At 37.0% G+C, this 19346-nt stretch overlaps 1 protein-coding gene across 1 annotated transcript in view; it reads left to right on the top strand.

Annotated features, from left to right (window-relative positions):
• Positions 1-769: 769 nt before the first annotated feature.
• The window catches only part of BAHD1 (bromo adjacent homology domain containing 1), a 509383-nt gene continuing 490806 nt past the window's right edge, over positions 770-19346 (top strand). The window contains exon 1 of the mRNA XM_053697895.1: positions 770-907. The gene's annotated coding sequence lies outside the window, so the exon portion shown is untranslated. The remainder of the gene's footprint in view (positions 908-19346) is intronic.

The raw sequence follows: 19346 nt of genomic DNA, 5'->3' as shown, positions 1-19346 counted from the left end.
AATGTATCCATGAAAGGAACGAAGTACAGTATAGTATGAAGGTGCCTAATAACCGTACACTGAGAGGTTTAAGGGTGACACTACTTTTTGGGACTACTTGTGGGGAATTGTAAGGTACAGTAGAGGAGACTGTGCAGTACTCCAATGAATGCAAACCAAACCATATTACGAGGTGTCATGTGACATGCAAAGAACTGAAAGGTAGCACTTAAAAGCCCTACAGTGCTCATAGTAATGTGATGACGCAGTGGTGACAAATGAGTCTATAAATTCAAGTGGTAAAGTGAAAAGTGCGTAGGAGAATTGACTATATGTTGGTTTAGACGCTATAAGGTGACAGGGTGGCACATGATGTAGTAACAGGTACCACACCATGAGGTGACAGGTGGCACATTAGGTTGTGTAGTTTATATGAATTTGACATGACCACACATTGATAAGTGGCAATATAAAAGATGGTATAACAAGCACATGTTATGAGCTGACAGGGTGACCCATTTAGAGGGTGACACTTGAGGTTCCCCATCCATCCTTTGGGTGTGTGCTGCCCCAGCCCCGCCTCTCATTGGTTGCGAATCTCTGTACCCGCCCTTCTCTACACTCCATTGGGCCTCCGATCCTGACACTGCCTTATTGGCTGTCGCATTTATCGTTTTTTCTTAGTGGCTGGCTCCCTGCGTGTATCCGCACCTCATTGGCCGCCTGAACTTTCCCTGTACTCGTCTGTTATTGGGTTGCGGTCGCGCGAGCTCAGCCATTGGCCGTGGGGGGCGTAGCAGGAAGACTTGTATAGTCGGAGCTGCGGCGTAGCGGATCCCGGAGCTGTCTCGCACACCCGCTGCCCTGCCCCCTTCATCTTTGCTCTGGGGCCCGCGAGGCACCTCGCCCTGGGGCTCAAGAGACGCAGGTAAAAATACCAATGTGACCGCGCGTGTATAGAGGTGGTTGGGTAATGGGGGACAACACGATGGGGACAGCTGGGAGAGGGGGACCTGAGGGGGGAGCAGGCAGGTGTCACCCCTGGGGGCTCCATGTATACGAGTACCTGCTAGCACGAGTACAGTACATATATCAAGTTATCATAAAATGCGCATGCAGAGTCCATCACAGAGCGGTGACATTGCCCTGTCTTAGTGTTTGGCATCTTTCTTTAACTTAATTTTTTTTAACTATATGCGTTTTGCCTAAGAAAATAGGTATTAAACTCATTGTTAATATTTTTAATGTTTTTTTTTTTTTTTAATTTGCTCATTTAATCTGTGGTTGTGTAGATATATATATATATATATATATATATATATATATATATATATATATATGTATATGTGTTGCATTTTAATATAACTCTGTATATATTTAATTATATGCTATCATATCTGGCAGCTAACAGGTTAATATATTAAAACTAGTGTTCTGATCTCAATTTCTTTAAAACAATGTATGGTATGTTAGTGTAAACGATGACTCAGTAAGGTTTAGTCCAATTCATTTTTGTTTTAGTTTCATATTATTATTGACAGACTTAAAGGGACACTTAACCCAAAATTTTTTATTCCGTGATTCAGATAGAGCATGCAACTTTCTAATTTACTCCTATTATCAACTTTTCTTCGTTCTCTTGCTATTTTTATTTGAATAAGAAGGCATCTAAGCTTTTTTGGGGTTCAGAACTCTGGACAGCACTTTTCTATTGGTGGATGAATCTATCCACCAATCAGCAAGAACAACCCAGGTTGTTCATCAAAAATTCGCCAGCATCTAAACTTACATTCTTGCATTTCAAATAAAGATACCAAGAGAATGAAGAACAATTGATAATAGGAGTAAATTAGAAAGGTGCTTAAAATTTCATGCTCTCTCAGTGATTTCTAACCTTTTTTTGCCATGGCACATTTTTTTTACATTAAAAAATCCTGCGGCACACCAAAATCCCCAAAATTTTACAAAATCACACATTGTAGCCTAATACAGTGTGTGTGTATGTATATACGCGCGCACACACGCACATGTATGTATGTATGTATGTATATATATATGTGTGTGTGTGTATATATATATATATATATATATATATATATATATATATGTGTGTATGTATGTATATATATATGTATGTATGTATGTATGTATGTATGTGTATATATATATATATATATAATTAGCAGCAGCTACCGGCTTCTGTTCTGCTTCAGGAGTGCACTTAAGCAAGAAGCGACCAATCCACGGCGGCACACCTGACGATTTGTGTTTTTAACACTGAAGTGTTTTATTCAGGAGCAGGTCGACTAACTCCTGTGTATAAGAACTGTTTAAGGTTCTAAGGTCTATGGGACACGCATAGCCCTTTATACCTTTTTACTGCCTGCACTTTATCTGCATACCTGTTTTATGTGCTGACCTTAAAGAAATATGCTGCAAAAAAACATATGGTCTGTGCTACTATAAGGACTGTTTGGTGTTTCATCTGTTGCCCTGTGAAGCGAATACAGGACTTGGAAAACAGGCACCTGTGGAGTCTAAGTAAATGCACGTAAGCTAAGAGCGAGAGGAACATACATATCGTATCCACCTGAGCAAGTTTGCGTATATCCTGACGTACGCTCCGATGCTTTTGATCTATCAGCCTAGGGAAAGCCTGGTTCTTTCTCGGTGCGGCGGATGCCGGTACAGCTGATCACTACTACACACGGAAAGTGCACTTTACCTACAAGTCCGATTGGAAGAGCTTGCAAAGCTATACCACCTCCCCCCCCAGTGACATCAGACGCCACAGAGAGAGCGGTCTGCTTCTTTGAAAAATCTCCTGGGACACAGAGCTAGTTTGTTTCACCGCTGCATGCTCTATCCTGGCAAGTGATTTAAAATCTTACTTTTGGGAACAGATCACAGTAAGAACTAATACGTTTACTTTACCTTTTACCTTTTGCATAAAGGACTGTATTTTCACTTTGCATTTTCCTGGACCGAGTGCAGGATCTAACTGTGTTTCCTCCTAGCTTCTGAGAGAGACTTTTCTCAGCGGTTTATTTTACTTTTTCCATTATGTTATGTTTTGACACACTACTTTAGACATGTTATAACTAATATTAGGATATGTGCACAATTGTTCTATTTTAGGTCTATATACATTCTAGCAACCTGATTAATGTGTGTTTTAGATATTATCTGACTTAGCAGCATACGTATGCTTTATAGATATCCTGCAGGCATTGTTACTTTAGATTTAAGGTGTTGTGTATATATATGGTGTTTACCTTATTTTGTGTTGGTTTGAGTCAAATGCAGAGTTTTTCACGAAATGTGATAAGGGATTATAATTAATAAATTTATTTTTGGTATGAAATAAATTCTCTGTGTGCCTTCATTTCCCTTACTTTATCAGACCATTAATATATGGTCTGATACTATATCTCCCTGTATAAATTTAATTTCATTACTGGTTAAGGGTGGCACCAGAATCTAGATTATCAGCAATATTTCCCATTCTCTCATACACCCCCATTTATATATATATATATATATATATATATATATATATATATATATATATATATATATATATATATATATATATATATATATATATATATATATATATATATTAGCAGCAGCTACCGGCTTCTGTTCTGCTTCAGGAGTGCACTTAAGCAAGAAGCGACCAATCCACGGCGGCACACCTGACGATCTCTCGCAGCACAGTGGTTGAAAATCACTGCTCCATCTGAATCACGAAAGGAAAAAAAATTGGGTTAATTGTCCCTTTTAATTTTAACGCAAATGTGTTGTGGATTCATATAGTTATTTTACCACAAATGTTTTTTTCCTTCACCGTAGCTACTGACAGGGTTATTAGGAGTACTACATTTTGCTTTGTATGGAACTGGATCAGTTTAGTGGTCTACAATCTATAATGCATTGATAATTCACTAGCAAAACAACGCTTTCAATTCCCATATTATTGGATTCAGTGGATTTCCTAAGAATGTACAAGTTCTCTAGGTTCTAGTTCATATTCTTCATGGGGTAATAGCAATTTAGCCTAATAGATCCAGGGTCAGTAACATTTGAGATAATGTGAAGCGGTTATAAAGCCCCAGCATCCCATTGCATTTATCTTCCTACTTTGAGGTTAACTTCCTAATACATTTCTGGTAATAAGTTTCTCGATTTTACCTTACAATTACTGGTGTGGATGTTTTTTCCTATTAAATCTGAGATCCAACCAGCATCCCTAATTTTTAAGGCTTTTGCTGACTCAGCTGTGAAGATTTCACTGTTTGACTAATTATACACATCTTGCATTCATCATACCGTATGTGAATCGGAGATCTATTATACGAAATATATTAGATTTTAAAACCCCATATCTCCAGTTGTGCTTCTGTTTAAATTAGCAAGATCATGCACATCTGTGTTGTGTAGTTTTATTGGTATAAAGTATATATTTGCATCTTTCACTGTTCCTTGTTTATAATTGTATTTTTTGCTTGATATTTTGAACATTCTTGCTGATTTGCCAACCAAGCATTCTGTAAATAGATTAAAGATAAGAAAACTCAGAATTATATTATGGGAACTACAAATATGTATGGTACGTGGGGTAGTATTTTAGTATAAAGCTATGTAAATATAAAAGATACATAAAACACCTTACATTACTTTATTTTATTTTTTTTAAATCAATAGAGCTTTCTGACGAATGTGAAAACTTTTTTATATTTCTATGTTACTGCAATTATTATTTCCTATTTTTATTTAAATCCGATCTTTGCCACCACTTGTGTTATTTCAAGGAGTCAATCCAGATTTGTTACTGAAGTTGATAAGGCTTTTGACTGTGATTTCTTAGCAAAACGTGTATTATCATTTTTTTTTTTTTTTTTTTTTTTTTTTTTATAGCTACAGACGGCACATGAAATATAAAACCCATATTTTATCTTTTACCCCAGTTTAGACTAGTTAAAGATACGTACATAATGTGTACTTCCAATTCACAGCAATAGAAAGCACACTATTTTTAGTCCTATTTCAAAAAGGGGCAAAATAAACAACAAAAGTATATTGCAGAGTTTTGACACAAACATTTTTTATCGTTCAAGTCTGTGTTCCATGTCCCTTTTTTTTTTTTTTTTTTTTTTTTAAAGGGATGTTATCCAAATGCCGAATCACTTTACAAGTGATGCAGAATATCTGTTAAACGATTACTAGAAAATATCACATTAACGTCTTGAATAAATTGGTTTCCTTTGCTCTTGGCCTAACATCACAAATTATAAGGTAAAAAAGGTGCATATCTCACAAGAACATCTTACGTTCAGGGGTCACAGCTAGGCAGACTGGGAAACGCTAGGGGGCGGGTTGAAAAAAATCCCTGAGCCAGTAAATCAATGCCCTGCTTTGCAGTGCTTTGCTCTGGCTGCCAAGTGCTATTTGAGAACACAAATTTTACTAGAAAAAGGAGGTATCAACGGCACTACTTAGCCTAATGTGGCTTAAATGTTTCTAATTCCCTATTTAACCCCAGTTTGTCCTTAATATATGTGGGGATAATTCCCCTATGAGAATGTGGACTGCTAAATGTGCTATGTAGTTTTCAACATGTGAAACTAGGTAGAGAGAGGCTCTAACTCGACAGACTACATATATAGCACTCTTGGGGGTTAATATAGGGTATAGTTCAATATGGTATGAAAGACTTTGTTCCTTTAGGCAAAATAGAGTTACTGATGGTCTAGTGAGTTTGCGTGTTCCACGTTAAAACATAACTTTTATTGTGTCAAACTTAATATAAAATACTGGAAATAAATTTAAAAACACACTTAGATGCTAAAGACTCAGTGGTTAGCCTGTTCTTTGTAAGTAGATAAATATACAGGAGCTCCAGGACTCCTCACCAATTCCCTAACGTCCCTTAGGCTCATCTAAAAAATATACAGGAGCTCCAGGACTCCTCACCAATTCCCTAACGTCCCTTAGGGACGTTAGGGAAATGGTGAGGAGTCCTGGAGCTCCTGTATATTTATCTACTTACAAAGAACAGGCTAACCACTGAGTCTTTAGCATCTAAGTGTGTTTTTAAATTTATTTCCAGTATTTTATATTAAGTTTGACACAATAAAAGTTATGTTTTAACGTGGAACACGCAAACTCACTAGACCATCAGTAACTCTATTTTGCCTAAAGGAACAAAGTCTTTCATACCATATTGAACTATACCCTATATTAACCCCCAAGAGTGCTATATATGTAGTCTGTCGAGTTAGAGCCTCTCTCTACCTAGTTTCACACGCTATTTGAGAACAGCATGATAATGCTTTCGATTTGTAGCACTGCTCCCTAATAACAGTTCCTGCATGTGTCCTGTTCTTTTTGCAGACATGTTGCATGTTCTGCGGTGACATCTCAGATCACATGTTCTTCCTCAGGGTTCCTCAGTAGCTGCACTCCATTGTAAAGATACTTTAAACATCCAATCAGGATGCTAGTCCCAAGACTTGCAAGGGAGTGTGCATCTGGCACGTGCATGCACAGTCACTTTAATTTCCATATTCGGTTGAATAATGTTGGAACGCATTTGTTTAAATGGGGGAGGGGGGGGGGATAGTTTTACCCTAATTACAAGTCAGCGTTGTAACACAAAACATGTATGCACTACTCATTTACAAAAATGATGCAATTTTCCCAGGCACTTGAGAGGGAGAGCACCTCTACTCTTGCTTACACAGGGAATAAAATAATTGTTTAAAATGCATTCTTCTATTTTCTGTCTTTGAGCAGCTCTTTTGACTAAATCTGCCCTGAACAGACCCAGCTTCTCCGTAAAGAACGTGGGTATTTTGTATTTCAACCCCTTAACCAGGTTTTAGTTAAAGTGATTGATTTCATTATTTTTAACAAATTGCATTTTTTTTTGAGTGCCCATGGTACCTTGGAACATTTAATAAATATTTGAGCCATAGGTTCGCCACCGCAACTTAGGGAACGTTTCAGCACGTTGGCATCAAGACGATAAAGTAAATGTTGGCCTCATTTTATTAGGATGCCATTTCAATGCATATACATTTTGAACAATAAGTGCCAGACCCATTTTTGTGTTCCGTACACTGGATGTCACCTTGGTGTATTTGCTAAAATTGTTTTATAGAATCCAAGGGGTTTGTTAGAAATTCTTAAAGGGATATTCAAGTCATTTTGTGTTCTTTAGAAATTATTGCAAAATGTCTGCATGCAAAAGAAAATGTTTAAAAATTATTTAAAAACTAAAGTTTTGTTATGAAAAATATGTATTTTGTAGTCCTTGGACACATCCTTTTGAAAAGCCCCTTATAGTTTATCTTTGTTTACAACGAGGGAATGATATAAATGAGTTGCTGCATATATCAACTACTGTTTTAAATAACATTTACAATTTTAAACATTTTAGTCGGAAAGCAGGCTAAATAAACAATGAGTGCATTGTAAACTAAATTTAGTTTTGCATAATAAAACGTACGTCATTTTCAATTTTGAGTTAAATGTCCTTTTAATAAAGCATTACAAATTTCACCATTGTGGTGTTTGGTTATCTAATCCATTCCTCCTTTACCCTTATTTTCTTGAAACTCCCTGCGCTACGTAAAGTGGTTGCTGCTATCCTATTATATTTGATAAATAAAATCCCCTTGTTTGAAAATAAAACCAATAGTGCAGTACAAACATTTTATTTATATATATATATATATATATATATATATATATATATATATATATATATATATATATTAAACATGTCAATGTCCAGCATTAATTTCTCCCCCTGCTTGGTAGTATGTGCATCAGAAATTAAAAAATGAAACCAGATTTTAAGGTTGTGCTTAACATATTTCATCCCATGCACGGCGTGATGTTGGGCTTTCCCCCACTAGCGCAAAGATACAAACTATATTTGAAAAATGTAGACGCAGGGAACTGTGGCCTTACTTTTCAGTGTTCAGATATATTTATTAGTGCATCAATCCCTATTGAACTCTCTTTAGAGTATTTACTCCCTTAAAATCCTATTATACACAGTATGCAGAAAACAAGAGTTATAAAATTCAGTAAAGTATATCAATAAATCGGTGTTTTACTGAATTTTATAACTCTTGTTTTTTGCATATGATTTTTACTAAATTAGTTAAATAAAATAAAAAATGCTAGCTTTCTTAGCTAACTGACACAAACTGGGCATATGAATAGGCTCTATTGTAAGCCAGTACTTCGATGTATGTTCCAAGCATCCTGTAAACCAAGTTTTAGGGGAGAACGGTTATCATATTTGTTTTGTAATATTTTGAGTATTTATATCTAGTACTGGAGCTCAGTACTGCTCTGTGACAACATGTCATACCTTTTGTGTAGATTGGTCAGCACTAGTTTTCTGGCATGTGTGCATATGCAATGGTTTTGGTGTACAATTAATCTCTTCTGTGGCTGGCTGGCTGCAAAACCTTGTGATTTTGACTCCATACGGCTTATTTTTAAAATTGTACAGTAATTGTAGTGTTTCTTCATGATAATGTTCAGTGTGGATTATTTTGTAACCTGTCATTTTTAAAATGCTTTGTTTAAATTTATTATTTTGTCTTTTTAATAGTAAAATAATTTATATCTGTCATCTTCACATACAGCCTTTTTACTGCACACTTTAAAATGTTTAGTCTAATTAATTCTTTGGGTTCATTCTTAGATGTCCCACAAGGTTAATTTTCTATCGTCTGCTGTTTATTTCTATAAAAACATGGCAGAACTATAATTTCCTATATTGTTTGTTATCAGCATTCTTTTACAATTTGAAGATATTCATCACAATAGGTCTATATGTGGTTCTATTAACTTTTTTTGCTTCCAGACACAATGTGCCTTAGACGTCAAATGAAATGGTTATTGATATTGTCAGTGTCAATTTGGTGTTTACATCAAATAAACTTTTTTTTTTTTTCCTTTACCACTTGTCTGTCACAGAAGGCTGAGTGCATTGCTAAACAATGTGTTGCAATCCTGTGGCAGCAAATGGGTTAATGCAGTCCTATATAAATTAAATATTGTCCAACTGTTTTAAATGAATACATTTAACTCCCACTTTCCTCCTCGAATATTCCCGACTTATGGGATGGGGATTTCCTATCTGCTTTGCTGACACTTCTGTTTTCCAAAGGAAATTAGCCTTTGGCTACTTCAAACTGGTTGTGACTTGTTTCATTTTGTGTAGTAGCCATGTCAATGGGAAATAAGAGCCTAACATAAATAACAGGCTCTCTCAGCACTCTAAAGAAGCCACAAGCAGATGTGTGTGCACTTTTATGTAAAAAGCACTTGCTGTATGCAGAGTTGCACAACCTAGCATTGCAGTGAATGCTATGGTAAGCTAACTATTGATAAGAGTGGACAACCAATAACACAGGGTAAATGGAAGACTGTGCAAGCAAGTTAATTTCATAATGGGGAAATCCTGGGTTAAACACCTTACAGTACAGTGACGTAATAGATCCATCACAACAAGCTCTCAGTGAAGTGAAACCTTGTCCTGCATAATCCAGTAGTGAGCTATAATGGACAATATGTAACAGGAAAACCTGCCCCAGGGACCACAGAGCCAGTCAAATTTATCTAGTTTGCTATTTCTCTGTCCAAATTCTATCCATATTTCCAACAAGCTGAGTGCTCCTGTTTGCAGGCGGCTACAATCTTGTCTCTCTCCCTGTAGAGCCAATGTATATGTTTCAGGACTTGTGTCTCTGTATGCAGCGTTTGTACATTTATCTTGCTTAGGAAAATGTAATAATTGTTTTGTGTTTTTCTATAGAAGTAATTTTTTTTTTTTTTGCTTTTTATTAGTATAATCTTCTTTTTGTATTTGTTCTATGGGCCTGTGTGGAAACAATATTCAGTTGTGGCCTCTCATTTGAAAATGTTACTTCTATTGAAACATGTTGGCATATGTCATAAGTGGCTTTTTTGGAAGGGGTAATATAAAAAACATTACCTGGAAATGTGATAATATTGTATGTATGTATTTTTTTTTTTTTTTTTTTTTTTTTTTTTTAAAAAAAAAAAAAAAAACTTGAGGTATAATGGTAGGGGGCTGCCTCTAAATCAGGGTTCAACAAACCTACGGGCTCCTAGAATTTTACTTCTGGCTTCTAACTTTTCGGGTTATTCACCATAGGTCTATATACAGATACCTCTGTCTGGCTGCTAAATTTTAAACAGATTTGTCGACCCCCTGCTCTAAATTGAAAACTGAGCAGTATGAGTCCCGTGTTGAGATTAAAGGGACAGTGTGCTGTAAAACTTTCTCTTTAATGTGTATTGATCCATTTTACCTACTGAAGTGTATTAAATTGTTTACAAATGGAAAAATAAAGGTAAATTAGCTATTTTAAAGCAGTTGCATTTGCCATTTTAAACTGCAACCTAAACTGAAAAAGTAAATGCTGCAAACTGGATCCAAAAAAAAAAAAAACTATGTAAGCAAGATCCAGTAGAAGTAATTGCACTTCCAGTGCAGAGTGGGTACTAAAATGTTTATTCTTGATTGTTATCTCAGACAGAGATATGGAATCATTTGATCTATATAAAGTGATATGATTATATCTGTTCTTGCCAGCTCAGACCATTTTAATGGGTTTTCATTTCGAAGAGAAAAACAGCTATTTCATATACAAAAGTAAATCTAAGGGAGTAATTTTCCATAAATTTACACTCTGCGACTGGTGTAACAAAGTAATTGAAAACACATTAAGGAGAAACCAATATTACAGTACACTGTCTCTAACATCTAGTGCTGTAATTACGGGGCATGCTACACAGTTAAAGGGGCATTGAACTCAATAATTAATCTCCCCGTAAAACGTTTATTTAAAGGGACAAACTTTTTTTTTTTTTTTTTTTCTTTCTTCTCATGGTACAGATAGGGCATACAATTTTAAACCACTTTCCAGTTTACTTCTGAAAAGGATACAAAAAGAATGAAGCATAAATGGTAGCTGAAGGAGCAGCAATGCACTACTAGGAGCTAGCTGAACACTTCAGTTAAAGGGACAATCTTAAATAGAATTATTTTTTTAAACAATAGAAAACCTTTTATTCCCCATTTTTGCATAGCCAACATAGTTATATTAATATACTTTTTACCTCTGATTACCTTGTGTCTAAGCATCTTCTGACAGCCCCCTCATCACATGACTTTTTTTATTTATTATCTATTGACTTGCATTTAGTACTTTGTTGTGCTAACTCTTAAATAACTTCACGGGCATTAACACAATGTTATCTATATGGCCCACATGGCAGTCTCCTGTTGTGAAAAGCAAATATAAAAAGCACGTGATAAGAGGCTGTTTCTAGTGGCTTAGAAACAGGCAGAAATTTAGAGGTTTAAAGGTTATAAAGTATATTAATATAAAAATGTTGGTTGTGTAAAGCTGGGGAATGGGTAGTAAAGCCGTTATCTATCTTTTAAAACAATAACCATTTTAGTGTAGTCTGTCCCTTTAAGCCAATGACAAGAGGCATATATGTGCAGCCACTAATCAACAGCTAGCTCCCAGTAGTGCATTTCTGCTCCTGAGCCTACCTAGGTGTGACTTAAACAAAAGATACCATTAGAACAAAACAAATGATATAATATGAGTAAATTGGAAAGCTGTTTAAAAAAATTGTATGCTGTATCTGAATCATTAGAGAAAAATGGAAAATAGAACAATACTAAATTATACCTCCATTATGTATTATGCTTTTAAATACTCCCCCCCCCTCATTCTCTTGGTTGTTTATTTGAAAAGCAAGAATGTAAGTTTAGATGCCGGCCCATTTTTGGTGAACAACCTGGGCTGTCCTTGCTGATTGGACAGCACCATTAAACAAGTGCTGTCCATGGTTCTGAACCAAATATTTGCTGGCTCCTTAGCTTAGATGCCTTTTTCAAATAAAGATAGCAAGAGATTAAAGAAAAATTTAATAGAAGTAAATTAGAAAGTTGCTTAAAATCTGAATCGTGAAAGAAAAAAAATCGGCATTCCTTTAATGTATTTCCAATGATTTGTTCTACCAGCAGCAGTATAAAATGTATGAGAAATTGCATTTTCAGGTTTGTGCATATGAAATTGCTGGTTTACAATGGGTTGAACTTGCAGGTAAAATTATCTAATTTTGTTATCACTTTGTGTACACCCACTTGCTTCCTTATCTTATCTGTTTGAAAAGCAAAGCCCAATACTTAGGCCCGATTTCTAAAAAAAAATAGCCAGTCAAGATGTGGTTTTCCACTAAAACGCTCTCATTTGTGTGTAAAATTTGTGAATTGTGTGTAAAAAATAAATAAATAAATAAATAAAAAATAATAGGCTGTCCCTGCGAGTGGTGAGATGTCTCCTATACAAATGAGACCTCTTTGCTAGGTAAATGTTTGCAGTGGAAGGTGAATTACAGAGGAAGAAACCGTCTTGTTTTAAAACTTGAATATTACGCTTAAAGTTAAAGTCAATCCTAGCGTTTGTGAAACGCTAGGATTGACTATTGAAACAGGGGACTTTCATTCATGAAATATAACATACTTCATGCAGAAAACTCCTTTATTTGTTTCAAGCGATCTCCGCTCTGAGCTGCTAGGGAAGCCCACGGCAGATCCCTGTTTTGTTAGAGAGGTGACGTTTTCACCTCTTAGTCAATAACCGTGCGGTAAATCTCGCTTGACGCTTTTGGGAGTCAGATTTCACGCACGCTATTTGCTAAGAGGTGGAAACATCACCTCTTAGCAAAACAGCATTCTGCATGGGCTTCCTTATCTCAGTGCAGAAACTCTTTAAACAAGTAAAGGAGCTTTCTGCATGAAGTATGTTTAAACTACATGACTTAAAGTCCCCTTTATTTGTTTCAATGGTGAATCCTAGCGTTTCACAAACTCTAGGGTTGACTTTAAAGGGAAAATCTAGTCCAAAATAAACTTTCATGATTCATATAAACAATGTAATTTAAAACAATTTATTTATCACCAATTTTTCTTTGTTCTCTTGGTATTCTTAGTTGAAAGCTAAACCTAGGAGGTTCATATGCTAATTTCTAAGCCCTTGAAGGCCGCCTCTTCTCTCAGGGCATTTTTACAGTTTTTCACCACTAGAGGGTGTTCATGTGTGTCATATAGATAACACTGTGCTCACGCACGTGGAGTTCCGGTGAGCCAGCTCTGATTAAAATGGATGTCTGTCAAAAGAACTGTAATAAGGGGGCAATTTGCAGAGGCTTAGATATAAGGTAATCACAGAGGTAAAATGTGTATTTATAGAACTGTTGGTTGTGCAAAACTAGGAAATAGATAATAAAGGGATTATCTATCTTTTTAAACAATAAATTCTGGTGTAGATCCCTTTAACGCAAATCAAATTATGCTGCTTTCAGTGGACTGTACCTTTTTTTTTTTGCTTTAATTTCGTATACTTAGGTTTTCCTTTCAGAGTAATTGGTGAAAACTTGCCACATTTTAACTTGAAATTTTTATATACGCCGATAGAATGCTCATGTTCAGCCCATTTTACAAAAAACAATTACGCTTTTAAGTACAATTTTTTTGTTTGTTGTTTTTGTTTATACAATCAAAATTCTTGCCTGCTTTTTAGAGTGATAGGTGTATTAGAAATCCACTACAGTTTTGCATGTCGCGCATGTGATGCTATTTATGTCATAGCGTGACATGTCATAATTTTGCGCCATGTTTTTTTTTGGCCCCAACAATTTCCCGCCAAAAGTTAAAATTTCCCCGGCAAAAATGTTCCTGCCAAAATTGCCTTTATAAGCTCCGCCCCCAACTCATTCAGTGTTCTCAGAAAACACTTACAGAACTTTCATGCAGCATGAGGTTTTCTTTTTTTTTTTTTTTTTTTTTTTTTTTTGGCAATTATGTCTCAAACTGAACCTGCCTGTAATGCTGCATGAACACATATCTACCAAAGCTAAGCGTGCTTGTTATAATAAAGTTGATCTAAATTCTTCAGCTAAATTAATTGGCACTTGTTTTGACAAACTGTTAAATGCTGATAATGAGTACAAATACACCCACTGTAATTCCATCTCAGTCTAATGTACATAGCATTCCAACAGAAATTGAAGATTTTATTGCTGTAGCTATAGAGAAGGCAATGACTGCTATTCCGCCTTCAAAGAAACATAAAAGGGTTTTGCAATGTTTTCCTTAACCTAATGAATTAAGTTCTGACCTTCAGCATACTGATGTATCCTCTACTGATTCAGAGGATGCTACGTCAGACAGATATAGACAAATCCTTTTTTTATTTAAGTTAGAATATATTTGTTCTCTCTTAAAGGAAGTTTTTGTTTATTTGGGGTATTGATTAGTCTAAACCTCCTGATAATAAAGCTAGTAATCATCTAAATTCTGTATTTAAGTCTACTTTTTATTACTCCAGTCCTGAAGTATTTCCTATTCCTGACGCTATCTCTAATGCGATTTGCTAATGAATGGTCTAAGCCTGGTACCTCCCTTTTTAACTCTTCTTCCAGGTTTAAGAAATTGTATCCTTTACCTGTAGCCAATTTTAGAACTTTGGGAAACAGTTCCTACAGTTGATGGGGCAATTTCCACTCTTGCCAAACGTAATACTATTCCTATGGAAGACAATACTACTTTTAAGGATCCTTTCGATAGGAAGCTTGAAACTTTTATCTAAGAAGGGGATATTTACATACCAACTATATTCTTAGACCTGTTATATATCTATGGCTGATGCTGCTTCTACTTTTTGGTTGGACAGTTTAGCACAGCAGTTGTCTTCAAATTCTGAATTATCTAACATTGTTTTACTTCAACATGCAAATCATTTTATTTGATGTTGTGAAGATCAATGTCCAATCCATGTCTTTAGCCAGTCTAACTAGAAGATCTTTATGGCTTAAATCTTGGAATGCTAACATGGTGTCTAAAACTAGATTATCAAATCTCCCCCCCCCCCCCCCAAGGTAAAAATATTTTTGGTTCACAATTGGTTTCTATTATCTCCACTGTTACTGGGGTTAAGGGAGTTTTTCTGCCCCAAGACAAGAAATCTATGGGTAAATTTAAAGGAACACTGAACCCAAATGTTTTATTTTGTGATTCAGATAGATCATTCAATTTTAAGCAACTTTCTAATTTATTCCTATTATCAAATTTTCTTCATTCTCTTGGATAAATTCACCCACCAATAAACAAGTGCTGTCCAGGGTACTAAACAAAAAATAGCTTAGATGCCTTTTTCAATTAAAGATAGCAGGAGAACGAAGAAAAATTGATAATAGGAGTACATTAGAAAGTTGCTTAAAATTGCATGCTCTATATGAATCAAATATAGAAAAAAATGGGTTCAGTGTCCCTTAAAACCTCCCAATCATTTCTTTTCTTTCGTCAAAAGAGAGAACAGAAAACCCCTCCTTCCCCTAAGGCCCCTGGCTCTAATTGGAGACCATCTCTGAATTGGAATAAATCCAAGCCTTATAAGAAACCAAATCCTGCCCTCAAGCCAGTTCTTCTGGTAGGGGGCAGACTAAAGCTATTTCAAAGAGTTTGGACAGACTCTGTCCAAAATCAGTGGGTTCAGAATATAATTTCTCAGGGGTATTGAATAGGATTAAGAATAAGACCTCCCTTGGGAAGATTCTTTTTTACCCATGCATCAAAAAACCCAGTAAAAGCTCATGCCTTTCTGAAATGTGTTTCAGATCTAGAACCTTCTGGGGTAATTACCCAGTTCCACAGTAGGAACAAGGATTGGGGTTTTTATTCAAATCTATTTATTGTGCCAAAGAAGGAAAAATTCTTTCAGACCAATTTTGGATTTGAAAACTTTAAATCATTCAACTTTCAAGATGAGGACTATTCTGCCTTTTTTTGTTCAGCAAGATTACTTAATGTTCCCAATAGACTTGCAGGATGCTTACCTTCACAATCTGATTCATCCAGATCACTTTCTTTTTTTTTTGTTTCTTAATGGAGGACAATACAAGAGATGCATTTGCAATACAAGATGTTGGCAAATCAAATATTTACGTCATATCTGATAATGTGAAATACATGAAGGATTCAGTCCTTGGTTTTTTGTTTTTTTTTCTTCCCCTTGAGCATGAAAGGCCACTTTTGGACATGTGACGTTGTATGAGTCCATAATTAGGGGTTAATAGTAAATAGAGTGAACATAGCAGAAAAACAACAAAAGCCATAATGGAGTACAACAGTATTATAGTTGACAGCATAATCCAGGGGTTAATGCTGAATTTAATCTTAAATTGTGAAGAAAAGTTACTTAAGCCAAAACTAAGCACGCTTACAATACACAACTCATAGAAGTAAGCATCTAACATTTTGTTATTGTATATAAGTATCACATAATCTGTCAGAGGTCTGACTTGATATTCTTACATATTTGTAAAGAAAAATTACTTAAGACAAAATTGGGCACGCTTACAATACTCAACTTGTGAAAAACAAAATTTATGCTTACCTGATAAATTCCTTTCTCCTGTAGTGTGGTCAGTCCACGGGTCATCATTACTTCTGGGATATTAACTCCTCCCCAACAGGAAGTGCAAGAGGATCACCCAGCAGAGCTGCTATATAGCTCCTCCCCTCTACGTCACACCCAGTCATTCGACCGAGAACCAACGAGAAAGGAGAAGCCAAAGGGTGCAGTGGTGACTGGAGTATAATTTAAAAATTTAGACCTGCCATAAAAACAGGGCGGGCCGTGGACTGACCACACTACAGGAGAAAGGAATTTATCAGGTAAGCATAAATTTTGTTTTCTCCTGTTAAGTGTGGTCAGTCCACGGGTCATCATTACTTCTGGGATACCAATACCAAAGCTAAAGTACACGGATGACGGGAGGGACAGGCAGGCTCTTTATACGGAAGGAACCACTGCCTGAAGAACCTTTCTCCCAAAAACAGCCTCCGAAGAAGCAAAAGTGTCAAATTTGTAAAATTTGGAAAAAGTATGAAGAGAAGACCAAGTTGCAGCCTTGCAAATCTGTTCAACAGAGGCCTCATTCTTAAAGGCCCAAGTGGAAGCCACAGCTCTAGTAGAATGAGCTGTAATTCTTTCAGAAGGCTGCTGTCCAGCAGTCTCATAAGCTAAACGTATTATGCTACGAAGCCAAAAAGAGAGAGAGGTAGCCGAAGCTTTTTGACCTCTCCTCTGACCAGAATAAACGACAAACAGGGAAGACGTTTGTCGAAAATCCTTAGTTGCCTGAAGATAAAATTTCAGGGCACGGACTACATCTAGATTGTGTAGAAGACGTTCCTTCTTCGAAGAAGGATTAGGACACAAAGATGGAACAACAATCTCTTGATTGATATTCCTGTTAGTGACCACCTTAGGTAAGAACCCAGGTTTAGTACGCAGAACTACCTTGTCTGAATGAAAAATCAGATAAGGAGAATCACAATGTAAGGCTGATAACTCAGACTCTTCGAGCCGAGGAAATAGCCATTAAAAACAGAACTTTCCAAGATAACAGCTTGATATCAATGGAATGAAGGGGTTCAAACGGAACACCCTGTAAAACATTAAGAACTAAGTTCAAACTCCATGGTGGAGCAACAGTTTTAAACACAGGCTTGATCCTAGCCAAAGCCTGACAAAAAGCTTGAACGTCCGGAACCTCTGACAGACGTTTGTGTAAAAGAATGGACAGAGCTGAAATCTGTCCCTTTAAGGAACTAGCGGATAAACCCTTTTCTAAACCTTCTTGTAGAAAAGACAATATCCTAGGAATCCTAACCTTACTCCATGAGTAACTTTTGGATTCGCACCAATATAAGTATTTACGCCATATTTTATGGTAAATTTTTCTGGTAACAGGCTTCCTAGCCAGTATTAAGGTATCAATTACTGATTCAGAAAATCCACGCTTTGATAAAATCAAGCGTTCAATTTCCATGCAGTCAGCTTCAGAGAAATTAGGTTTTGATGTTTGAAGGGACCCTGAATTAGAAGGTCCTGTCTCAGAGGCAGAGACCAAGGAGGACAGGATGACATGTCCACTAGATCTGCATACCAGGTCCTGCGTGGCCACGCAGGCGCTATTAGAATCACCGAAGCTCTCTCCTGTTTGATTCTGGCAATCAATCGAGGAAGCATCGGGAAGGGTGGAAACACATAAGCCATCCCGAAGGTCCAAGGTGCTGTCAAAGCATCTATCAGGACCGCTCCCGGATCCCTGGATCTGGACCCGTAACAAGGAAGCTTGGCGTTCTGTCGAGACGCCATGAGATCTATCTCTGGTTTGCCCCAACGTCGAAGTATTTGGGCAAAGATCTCCGGATGAAGTTCCCACTCCCCCGGATGAAAAGTCTGACGACTTAGGAAATCCGCCTCCCAGTTCTCCACTCCCGGGATGTGGATTGCTGACAGGTGGCAAGAGTGAAACTCTGCCCAGCGAATTATCTTTGATACTTCCATCATCGCTAGGGAGCTTCTTGTCCCTCCTTGATGGTTGATGTAAGCTACAGTCGTGATGTTGTCCGACTGAAAACTGATGAACCCCCGAGTTGTTAACTGGGGCCAAGCCAGAAGAGCATTGAGAACTGCTCTCAATTCCAGAATGTTTATAGGCAGGAGACTCTCCTCCCGAGTCCATGATCCCTGAGCCTTCAGAGAATTCCAGACAGCGCCCCAACCTAGTAGGCTGGCGTCTGTTGTTACAATTGTCCAATCCGGCCTGCTGAATGGCATCCCCCTGGAGAGATGTGGCCGAGAAAGCCACCACAGAAGAGAATTTCTGGTCTCTTGATCCAGATTCAGAGTAGGGGACAAATCTGAGTAATCCCCATTCCACTGACTTAGCATGCACAATTGCAGCGGTCTGAGATATAGGCGTGGAAAGGGTACTATGTCCATTGCCGCTACCATTAAGCCGATCACCTCCATGCATTGAGCTACTGACGGGTGTTGAATGGAATGAAGGACACGGCATGCATTTTGAAGCTTTGTTAACCTGTCTTCTGTCAGGTAAATCTTCATTTCTACAGAATCTATAAGAGTCCCCAAGAAGGGAACCCTTGTGAGTGGTAAGAGAGAACTCTTCTCTACGTTCACCTTCCACCCATGCGACCTTAGAAATGCCAGTACTAACTCTGTATGAGACCTGGCAGTTTGAAAGCTTGAAGCTTGTATCAGAATGTCGTCTAGGTACGGAGCTACCGAAATTCCTCGCGGTCTTAGTACCGCCAGAAGAGCACCCAGAACCTTTGTGAAGATTCTTGGAGCCGTAGCCAATCCGAATGGAAGAGCTACAAACTGGTAATGCCTGTCTAGGAAGGCAAACCTTAGATACCG

The sequence above is a fragment of the Bombina bombina genome, chromosome 1 (genome assembly GCF_027579735.1).
Source record: "Bombina bombina isolate aBomBom1 chromosome 1, aBomBom1.pri, whole genome shotgun sequence".
NCBI lineage: Eukaryota > Metazoa > Chordata > Amphibia > Anura > Bombinatoridae > Bombina > Bombina bombina.
The sequence above is the reverse complement of the archived record's forward strand: the minus strand, read 5'-3'. Positions and strand labels throughout refer to the sequence as shown.